Source organism: Pongo pygmaeus, chromosome 4 (genome assembly GCF_028885625.2).
Source record: "Pongo pygmaeus isolate AG05252 chromosome 4, NHGRI_mPonPyg2-v2.0_pri, whole genome shotgun sequence".
Taxonomy (NCBI): domain Eukaryota; kingdom Metazoa; phylum Chordata; class Mammalia; order Primates; family Hominidae; genus Pongo; species Pongo pygmaeus.
The window spans coordinates 71,328,818-71,341,533 of record NC_072377.2 but is presented as its reverse complement, the minus strand read 5'-3'; the positions used below and the strand labels follow the sequence as shown (position 1 = coordinate 71,341,533).

At 42.4% G+C, this 12,716-nt stretch overlaps 1 protein-coding gene across 8 annotated transcripts in view; it reads right to left on the bottom strand.

The window, feature by feature from the left end:
* Positions 1-12,716, bottom strand: part of ERBIN (erbb2 interacting protein) — a 150,990-nt gene that overhangs the window by 89,095 nt on the left and 49,179 nt on the right. For 6 of the 8 annotated variants that reach the window (XM_054487537.2, XM_054487538.2, XM_054487540.2 and 3 more), the window contains exon 2: positions 2,867-2,914. The gene's annotated coding sequence lies outside the window, so the exon portion shown is untranslated. The other 2 variants (XM_063664858.1, XM_063664861.1) reach the window with 2 other exon arrangements.

The following is a 12,716-nucleotide window of genomic DNA, read 5'->3' as shown; positions in this document are numbered from 1 at the left end:
ATATAATGTTTTAAAAATACAGATTACTGAAAAAGAATCCATGTATAAACAAAATGTCCAATGTTAAAATAAAGACAGGATCTGGTATTAGTGATTTTTCCTTTTGCCTCAAGCTGTAACAGGGATCTGCAAGGCACTGCTTCTAATTCTTCTACTTCATATTATATGATATTTTAAAAGTGACAAAGAATAAGATATGTATTTCCCTTGCAATCTTTTTAAAAAATTGATTATTCTAGGCTGGGCACGGTGGCTCAGACCGGTAATCCTAGCACTTTGGGAGACCAAGGCAGGCGGATCACTTGAGGTCAGGAGTTCGAAACCAGCCTGGCCAACATGGTGAAACCCCATCTTTATACAAAAAAATTAGCCAGGCGTGGTGGCGCGTGCCTGTAATCCCAGGTACTTGGGATTTTTTTTTTTGACTATACTTAATCACTCTATACCAGGCACTGTGCTAAGTTCTTTAGATAAACTATATGCAGACTCTCATTTCATTGTCACTACAATTTTTTTTTTTTTTTTTTTTTGGGGGGGGGATGGAGTCTTGCCTGTCGCCCAGGCTGGAGTGAAGTGGCGCGATCTCAGCTCACTGCAAGTTCCGCTACCTGGGTTCACGCCATTCTCCTGCCTCAGCCTCCCGAGTAGCTGCGACTACAGGCGCCCACACCACGCCCGGCTAATTTTTTTTGTATTTTTAGTAGAGATGGGGTTTCACCGTGTTAGCCAGGATGGTTTCCATCTCCTGACCTCATGATCCACCCGTCTTGGCCTCCCAAAGTGCTGGGATTACAGGTGTGAGCCACCGCACCCGGCCTACTTACTCAGTCACTCTATACCAGGCACTGTGCTAAGCTCTTTAGATAAACTATTTGCAGACTCTCATTTCATCGTCACTACAACTTTCTACGATATGTGCTGTTATCTCCATTTTTCCATGAAGAAACTGAGTCTGCGCTCTTCTATACTGCTTCTCAATATATAATAATGCATACTTGAAGGAAGGAACTTGAATTGTTCTTAAAACAATTCAAATATCAGTAAATCTTCACTATATACTCCTCCTTCAGAATTTAAAAAAAGAAACTAAGATGTCAAACATTAAATGTTTCCATCTAAAATCTCTGTCAACAAATAAATATCCAGAAAAGTTTACTACTTAGTAACAATCTTTGTTTATATTAAGGCATATTTTATCAATAAGAATAAACAGTTCATCTAATAAGAAGATTTTAATCGCCAGAAGAGAATTTAGATTTTACCTATGTGCTTATGAGATCATTTTAAAAATTCCAAAAATGAATACAAAATTTCTTGTTCTAGACTTTTTTTTTTTATTATTATACTTTAAGTTTTAGGGTACATGTGCACAATGTGCAGGTTAGTTACATATGTATACATGTGCCATGCTGGTGTGCTGCACCCATTAACTCGCCATTTAGCATTAGGTATATCTCCTAATGCTATCCCTCCCCCCTCCCCGCACCCCACAACAGTCCCCAGAGTGTGATGTTCCCCTTCCTGTGTCCATGTGTTCTCATTGTTCAATTCCCATCTATGAGTGAGAACATGCGGTGTTTGGTTTTTTGTCCTTGCGACAGTTTACTGAGAATGATGATTTCCAATTTCATCCATGTCCCTAACAAAGGACATGTTGTTCTAGACATTTTAAGAATACAACTGATACTGAGTTAGGAGGACACTTAAGAATGGGAAAGAATTGTATCTGCTATGTCCAGTATGGTAGCCACTAGACACATGTGCCTATTTAAACTTAGTATTAAAAGCTAAATCAAATAAAATTAAAAATTCAGCTTATTAGTCACACGTGTAAACGCTTAATGGCCTCTGGACCATACTGGGTCCAAACATATAAAGATAACATATAAAGATGTAGGGCACTTGAGGTATAAGACAATTTATAGGGTCAAGTAATTGTTAATGGAGATATAACAATTTCCTATTTTTTTTCTGTAGAGTTAATCATGTTGCAGGCAGACAAACAGAAATTGTAGAACTTCTCTGAAAGGAGAACGAATTCAGAAAAGGAAGATTAGACTGGGCTCTAGGAAGCTAAATAGAGTTGAAATCTCAAAGGAAAACTTTCTGTGAATAGAGACTATAAAGACAGTGGTTTAGACCTCAGATCAAATTCAGCGGGCCTGGTGCCAATATAAAAATGAACACCAAATCTATATAGGCCTGCAAGTGGAAGTGGTATAGACTAAAAACTGCTGACTGATAAGAAAGGTTGAGAACCTTAATTCTTCAGGGCAGAGGAGGAAAGTAACATATGAAAGAGAAGTAAATGAGTAGCAGTATCCAAAGACTGATTCTCCTTTACAGAATAACACAAGAAAATAATCCAAAAGGAAGAAAGCCTAGTCTGATCAGAACTGAATTGATCAACATGGGAACTGCTCATTAGAATTTCAGGTATGTGATAAGGAAGAGCCACTTTATAAATCAGAAGTAACACTGTAGACATAAGAATCTTCTAATCACAATGGAGAAGAAAGTGTCGACCCAGAAAATGAGCACAATAATAAGCTTTTTTTTTTTTTTTGGAAACAGGGTCACACTCTGTCGCCCAGGCTGGAGTGCAGTGGTGCGATCTTGGCTCACTGCAACCTCGATCTCCCAGGCTCAAGTGATCCTCCCACCTCAGCTTCCCAAGGGTACTACCATGCCACCAGCCACCATGCCAGGCTAATTTTTGTAATTTCTACTGAGATGGGGGTTTTGCCATGTTGCCCAGGCTGGTCTCAAACTCCCGCACTGACCTCCCAAGTGCTGGGATTAGAGGCATGTGCCACTGCAACTGGCTGCTGAAAACTTTCTACCAAAAGAAATTGAAGTTACTTACCAGTGGGTTGAATTTATCTCCCTGATGTTTCTTAATTGAGCCAACATTCTATGGAAAGCAAAAAAAGAACCAAAATTAACAATAAAAACGGATCTTTATGACTTTAAGGAACATCTCTTTAAATATCTAATTTATATAAAAGTTAAACTTCTCAAAAATTAACCTCTGTAAACTGAAAATAGTTAAGATCAAACAGTCAAACCAAAATATTAGCCTCTTAAACACACACACACACACACACACACACACATATTTACTAGCTTCTAAATAAATGACTAGCTTTTTTTTTTTTTTTAAGAGACTGGGTCTCACTCTGTCACCTAGACTGGAGCCCAATGGCACAAACATGACTCACTGCAGCCTCAAACTCCTGGGCTCAATCAATCCTCCCACCTCAGCCTCCTGAGAAGCTAGGACTACAGGTGTATACCAACATACGCAGCTAATTTAAAAAAATTTTTTAGAGACAGGGTCTCACTATGTTGGCCATGCTGGTCTTGAACTCCTGGCCTTAAGCGATTCTCCCACCTCAGTCTCCCAAAGTGCTGGGATTACAAACGTGAGACACTGCACCCAGCCAAATGGCTATCTTTATAGTGGATAGTCTTCATACATTTATAAACTCTTGAAAGCCCTCATTATATAAATACTCTTTCACCTACCATTAAAATGCCATTAATTTGAACTTACTGAGAAATAATTTTCCAAGCAAATAAACTCGAATGGCCAATTATATTTTAGTAATTTTTCATAGTTCTATGTGGCAGGCACTGTTAATTGTTTATGGGATTTATTTTCCCTTCTAAGATTTTTTTTTTTTTTGGAGACATATCACTCTGTTGCCCAGGCTGGAGTACCGTGGTACAATCTCAGCTCACTACAACCTCCACTTCCTGGGTTCAAGCGATTCTCCTGCCTCAGCCTGCCGAGTAGCTGGGATTACAGGTGTGCACCACAACACCTGGCTAACTCTTTTTTTAGAGATGGGGTTTTGCCATGTTGGCCAGGCTGGTCTCAAACTCCTGACCTCAAGTGATCCAACCACCTTGGCCTCCCAAAATGCTGGGATTACAGGCGTGAGCCACCACGCCTGGACTTTTTTTTTTTTTTGAGACAGGGTCTTGCTCTGTCACCCAGGCTGGAATGCAGTGGCACAATCGCGGCTCACTTCAGCCTTAACCTCCTGGGCTCAAAGGATCCTCCTGCCTTAGCCTCTTGAGTGGCTGGGACTATAAGCATGCACCACCACACCCAGCTAACCCTTTTTTTTTTTTTTTTTTTTTTTTTTTGTAAGAGTGTGTGTGTGTGTAGAGACAGTGTCTCACTATGTTGCCCAGGCTGGTCTCAAACTCCTGGCTCAGCAATCCTCCCACCCAATTCAGCCTCCCAAAGTGCTGGGTTTACAGGTGTGACCTGGCCTTCCTTTCAAGACTAGATTATTCAGGGCAGTAAGGGGCCCAGCTCAATTACCACTTTTGAGCTTCCCATGCCTGGAGGGGTAAACAAGAAATGGGTAACACAGTGAAAATCAAAGATTTATATTCTGAAGTCTGCTTTGGGGGTGATGTGCTGGTTAATTCTGGAAAAACATTTGCTTTCCTGATAAATGGGAGCAAATACGTCTGACACCACCACTCTCCCATTTTTCTAGCCTTGTATGTGTACACAGTATCTAGTGCTGCAACAACCATCCTATTACCGTAAGTCAACAAGCATGAGAATTAATAACCAGCCAATAAATAAGACTGACAGAGGAAAAAAACGAAACAAGCTGGGGTTTCAAACAGCATTGCTGAGCAGCTGAATTAATGCTAACTATTCTCTATTTCTGGATTTCTTGGTATGTGGGAAAACTAATTCCCTTATTTGCTTAAACTATTGCTATGTTTTCTGTACTTGCAGCCAACACATTCCAAAGTGAGACAGTCTAAAACACAAAATAATACTCTTAATAAAAAGTACATACATGATAAATCATCTTTTTCTTAAAAACTGAGAGTAATATCCATTTATGTGTTTCAGAATTTCAGAATTGCCCTAAATACATCAAGCTATTTGTCGCTATGCCAAATGGTATAGGACTAACGTGTTTAACATGTGTGTTTAACGTTCTCTAAGAATTCTACATATACTGCATGCCACAAAAAACAACAACAACAAAGCTGTGTGTACAGCAAGCAAAGTTGGCCACCAAATCTTCCGTCACTCATACACACTCCCACAGACATGACAGTCTGGTGGAACGGAGCTGCCACTAAACTGAAATGGAGTAAGACCATGGTAGGAGCAAGGCAGAGAGAAGAGAGATGTTTGTATTCAAAAACTTTACTTTGAAATACTTGAAAGGTATCTGAGTAGGACACTGAGTAAGCAGCTGGATATAGGCATTCAGAGATGTGGGAAGAGATCCAAGCTGTGGATATAAATTTGAAAGTCATCTGCTTATAGATGATATTTAAAGCAATAAAATTAGATGAGATCATCAAGGGCAGGAGGGCAGACAGAAAAGAGAACAGGTTCAATGGCTGAGCCCCAAAACATTATAGATGACCAGCAAAGGACACTGAAGAGAAGCAGTCAAGTGAGGCAAAAGAAACACCCCACCACAAGAGAAAAAGTGTGATATTCTAAAAGCCAGGTGGACAAAAAAAATGTTTCAGGGAGGAAGATGTTATCAACTCTGTTAATAAGGACTTAGAATGGCCACTGTGTATTAATGTGAAAGTCATCAATTATCTTGACAAAACCACCTCTAGTTGGTGGGGCAAAACACTATTTGGAAGGGATTCAAGAAAGAACAGAAGAACTAGAATCGACAACTCAGGTAGTTTTGCTATATAAAACATTAGAAAAATCAAGTAGTTGCCACCCGAATATGAATCAAGAGATACAACAGTAGATTTGTAGACAGATAGACAGAAATAATCTAGCAGAGAAAGAGAGGAGCTCATTGATAATTTTCATAAGTAGGATTTGGGCAACCATTCATAGACTGCCCTAGTAAACTGACACCAATTTAAAAAGCTGCTAATGAGGAAGAAAAACAAATCTTGGCTGTAATTGCAACTAGCTAGTTAATATTCACTCGTTATTTTTGAAAAATACAGATACTATACCCTCTCCCTAGAGATTCTGATTTAGTAAATTAGGTACAGTATAAAACTCAAAATTCTTTGTCTTAAACAAAATGTCGGGCCGGGCGTGGTGGCTCACGCCTGTAATCCCAGCACTCTGGGAAGCTGAAGCAGATGGATCACAAGGTCAGGAGACTGAGACCAGCCTGGCCAACATGGTGAAACCCCACCTCTACTAAAAATACAAAAATTAACTGGGCGTGGTGGTGTGCACCTGTAATCCCAGCACTCCAGAGGCTGAGGCTGGAGTGAGCCAAGATTGCGCCACTGCACTCCAGCCTGGGCGACAGACCAAGACTCCGTCTCCAACCAACAACAAAAAAATGTCATGTGATTCCTTTTTCCAACACACTTTCAACAATAATCAATGCATGGTCAATCTTATTTCATCTATACCATAGCCACTATTATTTAGCCTTCCCCATCCTCTACTTGAGATTATTTTGACAAGTCTCAGTTTGAGAATTACTACAAAAATTGAAAAGTAAAATCACTAGAAAGGTTTTTTTTTTTTTTTTAATATAGCACATCTTCTATTTACCTAAAGAGATCACAAGACATACCTGGCTAGTTTTTTTTTTTTCACTGAGCAATAAAGTTTAATTAACCAGTACCGCGAGGTCACCTTCATGGATTAGCATCCCGCTGTGAGCTGAAGGACTGAACAAGCAGAAGCATAGTCCAAACCCATCCCTCGACGCTCCCCACTGTGCAGATGGACTTACTGAGGCTCCAGCATACACTGCTTGCTCAGCACTTTATCTATTTCAGGCCAAAGTGTCAGCAGAACTGATACCCACAGGGCATCCAAGTCCACATCCAGACCCAGTTCCCTCTGCGACCCTCTCTTAAACCGAGCCACTGACTGCTGATGGTGAGTTCTCAATCATGGGCTGCACTGAGGGTGCCAGAGGCCTGGCTGGGCATGCAGCCTGGTGGGTATGGAGTGAAGGGGATTTGGGAGTGGCATCTAGAAGGTCAGCATGAGGGACAGTGAGGAGAAAGAGAACCCATGGCTTGCAGCCAGCAGGGGAAACGGGCCCAGTGCACAGACGGGGCCCCTAGTGAAGCCCATCCAGGCCAACTGCCCTCAGTGTAGGCCTGAGTGGAAAAGGACAAGACTGATAAGTGAAGAAAATGCGAGAAGCTGAGTGGGCAGGGGGCCCACTGCCTCCTGCCTACAAGGAGGCCATGCTGGGTGTGCAAACGGAATAGCAAGTACACAAAGATCCTCACTGAAGGGGCCCGAAGAGACATGAGGCCAGAGGAGTCAGGGCCGGCAGGGCCAGCCACTCCCAACGTCAGTTATCCCTTGCCGGCCAATATGTTAGGACCAGCTGCTCCACGGAGACGATCTGGTCCACTATTTCCTAGAAACTGGAATTTGCTGCTTGGTACCTCCTCTTGGGGTGAGCTGCCACACGGGGAGCAGGTGGGAGTAGGGCAGCTGGCTGGAGGACAGTGGCTCCTGGGTGTGCACTGGCATCTGCCACATGTGCACCGTGATGCTAGGTTCGTATGTGCTGCCCTGGGAGCTCGAGCACCCGGCCCTTTCTCTGTGCAGGGGACTGAGGTGCACAACCACAGTCACCCAGGTCCTCCCCTAGTCATCCTCATAGATGCCAGGCCTCCAGATCCACAGACAGTTCAGGGGGTGCCCTGAGATGCAGAGAAGCTTCGGAGGCCATGGCAAGGCTGCACTCTGGGGTCGCCTCAAGGCGCACATGTATACTCGTATACTCGGCTGGATTTAAAAGCAATCTTAAACCGTGGTGCAATATTTCATTTTGTAAAAACGTAAAACAAAGTCTCCTCAGGCATGCCCACACCTATTAGATGGTATTTAGTGGTTGTGTAAGATCATTTAGTTTAATCATAGTTATCACAATGTTGCTAATCTGTATTTGGTATATTTGTGCTTAGTTCCAAGGCATTTTATGAACATTATTAACCCCTTACTGATAAGTACATAAATAGTAAACAATTAAAATAATATGAAAAAGAATAAAGATAGGACAGTAAGAAAAGTAAAAAAAAGTTTTTTTTTAACTGAAAAAATTATAAACGCTGTGTAAGAGCGTTTATAAGGACAACAGTCAAAAACTAAATATATATAAAATGTGATATGCCTACAACATATACAAGAAATAAGGAAAAGATGCTGATGGCTAGATCATACTTATAACTAGAAGATCAACATCAATGTCTGGTCCCATTAGCTTAATTCTAATCAAGAAGAAAGCTGGGTGTTTTTTCAATATGAACAGTGTTAAAATTTTATATCAAACTATAGTTAGCCTAAACATGTCTAAAAATGTATTGCTGTGCAATTAAGTGGTAGACATAGACACCGAAGTTACCAAGGAATCCTTCCATTCGCAAAATTTTCCATTTTTATATTTTTAGATACAATTTACATAATGAACACATTCTAAGAGTATAGATGGTAGAGAAACATAATCATATAACCAGCAGGAATCAACACATGTGTAAGATTTCCATCACCCTACAAGGTTCACACTTGCCCCTTCCCAGTCAACATCCTGACCAAGACAGCCTGTCCTGAATAAAAGTACATTGTGTACAAGCGTTATAAGAACACAGGCTTCTGTTCTCATAGGTAAATACATGGGAATGAAACTGCTGGGTCACAGTCTATAAGTAATTTAATTCTACTCAAAACTATTGTCTTACAAAGTGGTTTTATTATTTAACACTCCCAGCAAAGAGAATTCCAATTACATTCTCACCAACACTTGGTACTGTCAGTCTTTCTTAATTTTGGCCTATGTAATTGCAGTATCTGGTTTTTATTTTGCATTTTTCTCATTACAAATGGCAATGAGGAGGAGCCTTATCTGTATCTAGATCTCATTTTGATGAGACAGATCATCAAGCCTCATACTCTAATGGAATAAGACTTTTGGAGAAGAGTGATCACATTTTGTATATGAGAGGAAGGCAAATTATTGTGATCAAGAGTACACTGTGTTGAAAGACAATTCTCCATAAACATTTCACATTCCTGCATGTTCTCGGTCCTCTGAGCAATGTCATTTACATAAGGTGTTTGTATAGAGACATTCTAGGATAATAACACTAAGCAAGATTGAGAGAGTCCACCTTCCCCTCCCCAGAAAAGATTTGCTTATACTCCAGAGGAGAGGATGGACAGGTTACCAGTGGTCCTAAATAAGATCAGGTTTTCCAATTTGGGGTTCTCCTCCTGTAACGTACGCTACTGCATGGGCAGGTACTACAGGACTTTCAGTATGTCACCCTGTGAAGATTAAGGCTCAAAGAACTGACACAAGACATTGCTCTAGTTACTGCTTTTGTGGTAATAATCTCTCTTTGTCTCTAATCTAAAGGTATTCTGTTTTCTGGCAGGCTTAACTTTTTAGCTTGTAAATAGGGTAAAATCTCAGACTTCACTATTTTCTGACTTTACCACTGTAGACTGAAAAACATGGCCAGAATGTTTTACACCACCTAAAATCATGAGATAGAATCTATTTCCCCAACCCCATGAATTTGGGCAGGCCTTGTGACTTGTTTACATCAACTCAATGCAACATAACTTTTGTTGGGCAAGTGACAGTCCCTAAGCCTCATGATTTGCAAAGTCCACCTTTACCTTCTTTGAATGTTGCCCTGAGAATACAATGCCACAAAGAAGCCTGAGATAAAAGACCACATGCTGATTCACATAATTCAGAGAAATAGTCAACTGCTATCGTTTTAAGCCACCAAGTGGTGGAGAGATTCTTAACACAGAAACAGATACCTAAAACAATTGGTTTTTGTTGTTTAAAAATAACTAAAACAAAATTTTTAAATAGTTATTTCCTTTCTATCCTTGTAACAGCTATAGAATCTGTACCATAAGCACCTCCCTCATTTTTTATAGCAGTAATCTGCGGATTTTTTTATTCCCCTCAGTCAATCTTGCTAGAGGTTTATCAATTGTATTGATCTTTTCAAAGAGGAAATGTTAGCACTGCATTTAATAATTTTGATGTTGTCTTTTGCTGAATTTATTTAATGTCCTTTCTAATTTTCCATTTGATTTATTCGTTTACTGATGGGTTGTTCAAAATTGACTTCCTTAATTTCAAAATATTTGGTAATCTACCAAACCTCATTTTGTTGCTGATTTCTATGTAATTCCAATGCAGTCAACAGAACAGTACTATCATTTCAAGCCTTTGAAATATGTTGAGACTTTCGACGGCCCCACATAATTCTTAGTGAGAGGTTCCACGTGTACATGAATGTCACACACTGCATCTCTTGGGTATAATGTTCTACAAATGTCAATTAGATAAAATTGGTTGACAGTTGTGTTCAAATCTTCTATAGCCTCACCAATTTACAGCTTTTTCTGTAAGTTATCGAAAAGTATAGGTATCTCTTAACTACAGTTGTAAATTTATCTATTCTTTTATATTTATCTCACCTATGTTGGAGATCCATTATACAGTGAATAGATATTTAGGGCTCATATCTTCTTGGTGAATGGATCCTTCTCACATTACGAGGTTTTTTTTTTTCCTGCTAGTAATCCTTGTCTTTTAGTGTTTTGCCTGATGTCACGATAGCCATAGGAGCTTTCTCTTGATTAGTGTTAATATGGTAATATATTTTCCATCTATTACTTTTAACCAAATGTCTTTACATTTCAAGTACCCATTTGTAGGAAGCATAATGTTGGGTCCTTTTAGAAATCAAATTTGACAATTTCTATGTTTTAATGGTGGGCTTAGATCTTTCATATTTTATGTAATTATTGCTATGACAGAACTTAAAACTACCACATTATTATTTATTTTTGCTTTGTTTTTGTTTTTTTTGAGATGGAGTCTTGCTTTGTCATCCAGGCTGGAGTGCAGTGGCATGATCTTGGCTCACTGCAGCCTCCACCTCCCAGGTTCACGCGATTCTCCTGCCTCGGTCTCCTGAGTAGCTTGGACTACAGGCGCCCAACACTGCACCCAACACCACACCCAGCTAATTTTTGTATTTTTAGTAGAGACAGGGTTTCCCCATGTTGGCCAGACTGGTCTCGAACTCCTGACCTCAAGTGATCTCCCTGCCTTGGCCTCCCAAACCACTGAGATTACAGGTGTGAGCCACCACATCCAGCATCATATTTATTTTCTGTTTGTTCTTTGTTCCTCTTTTCTTTTTTTTTTTTTTTTTTTTTTTTTTTTTAGTATTTATTGATCATTCTTGGGTGTTGATCATTCTTGGAGAGGGGGATATGGCAGGGTCATAGGATAATAGTGGAGAGAAGGTCAGGAGATAAACACAGGAACAAAGGTCTCTGGTTTTCCTAGGCAGAGGACCCTGCGGCCTTCTGCAGTGTTTGTGTCCCTGGGTACTTGAGATTAGGGAGTGGTGATGACTCTTAAAGAGCATGCTGCCTTCAAGCATCTGTTTAACAAAGCACATCTTGCACCGCCCTTAATCCATTTAACCCTGAGTTGACACAGCACATGTTTCAGAGAGCATGGGGCTGGGGGAAAGGCCATAGATCAACAGCATCCCAAGGCAGAAGAACTACTCCTAGTCAGAACAAAATGGAGTCTCCTATGCCCACCTCTTTCTACACAGACACAGCAACAATCTGATCTCTCCTTCCTTTCCCCACACTTCCCCCTCTTCTTTTCAACAAAACCGTCATCGTCCTCATGGCCCGCTCCCGATGGTCGCTGTCTCTTCGGAGCTGTTGGGTACACCTCCCAGACAGGGCGGCCGGGCAGAGGCGCTCCTCACCTCCCAGACAAGGTGGCCGGGCAGAGGCGCTCCTCCCTTCCCAGATGGGGCAGCCGGGCAGAGGCGCTCCTCACTTCCTCCCAGACGGGGTGGCGGCCAGGCAGAGGCGCTCCTCACCTCCCAGACGGGGCAGCCGGGCAGAGGTGCTCCTCATCTCCCAGACGGGGCAGCCGGGCAGAGGTGCTCCTCACTTCCTCCCAGACGGGGTGGCGGCCGGGCAGAGGCACTCCTCACCTCCCAGACGGGGCGGCCGGGCAGAGGCGCTCCTCACATCCCACACGATGGGCGGCCGGGCAGAGACGTTCCTCACTTCCTATACGGGATGGCGGCCGGGCAGAGGCGCTCCTCACTTCCCAGATGGGGCGGCTGGGCAGAGGGGCTCCTCACATCCCAGACGATGGGCGGCCAGGCAGAGACGCTCCTCACTTCCTAGATGGGGTGGCGGCGGGGCAGAGGCTGTAATCTTAGCAGTTTAAGAGGCCAAGGCAGGAGGCTGGTAGGTGGAGGTTGTAGCAAGCCGAGATCACGCCACTGCACTCCAGCCTGAGCACCACTGAGCATTGAGTGAGCGAGACTCCGTCTGCAATCCCAGCACCTCGGGAGGCCGAGGCAGGCAGATCACTCGAGGCCAGGAGCTGGAGACCAGCCCGGTCAACACGGCGAAACCCTGTCTCCACCAAAAACACAAAAACCATTCAGGCGTGGCGGCGAGCCTGCAATCCCAGGCACCCGGCAGGCCGAGGCAGGAGAGTCACAGGAGCCCGAGGCAGGGAGGTTGCAGCGAGCCGAGATCACGGCAGCACAGTCCAGCTTCAGCAACAGAGGGAGACCGAAAAAAGGAGAGGGAGACCGAAGAAAGGGGAGAGGGAGAGGGAGAGGAGGGAGAGGAGGGAGAGGGAGAGGGAGGGGAGAGGGAGAGGGAGGGGAGAGGGAGAGGG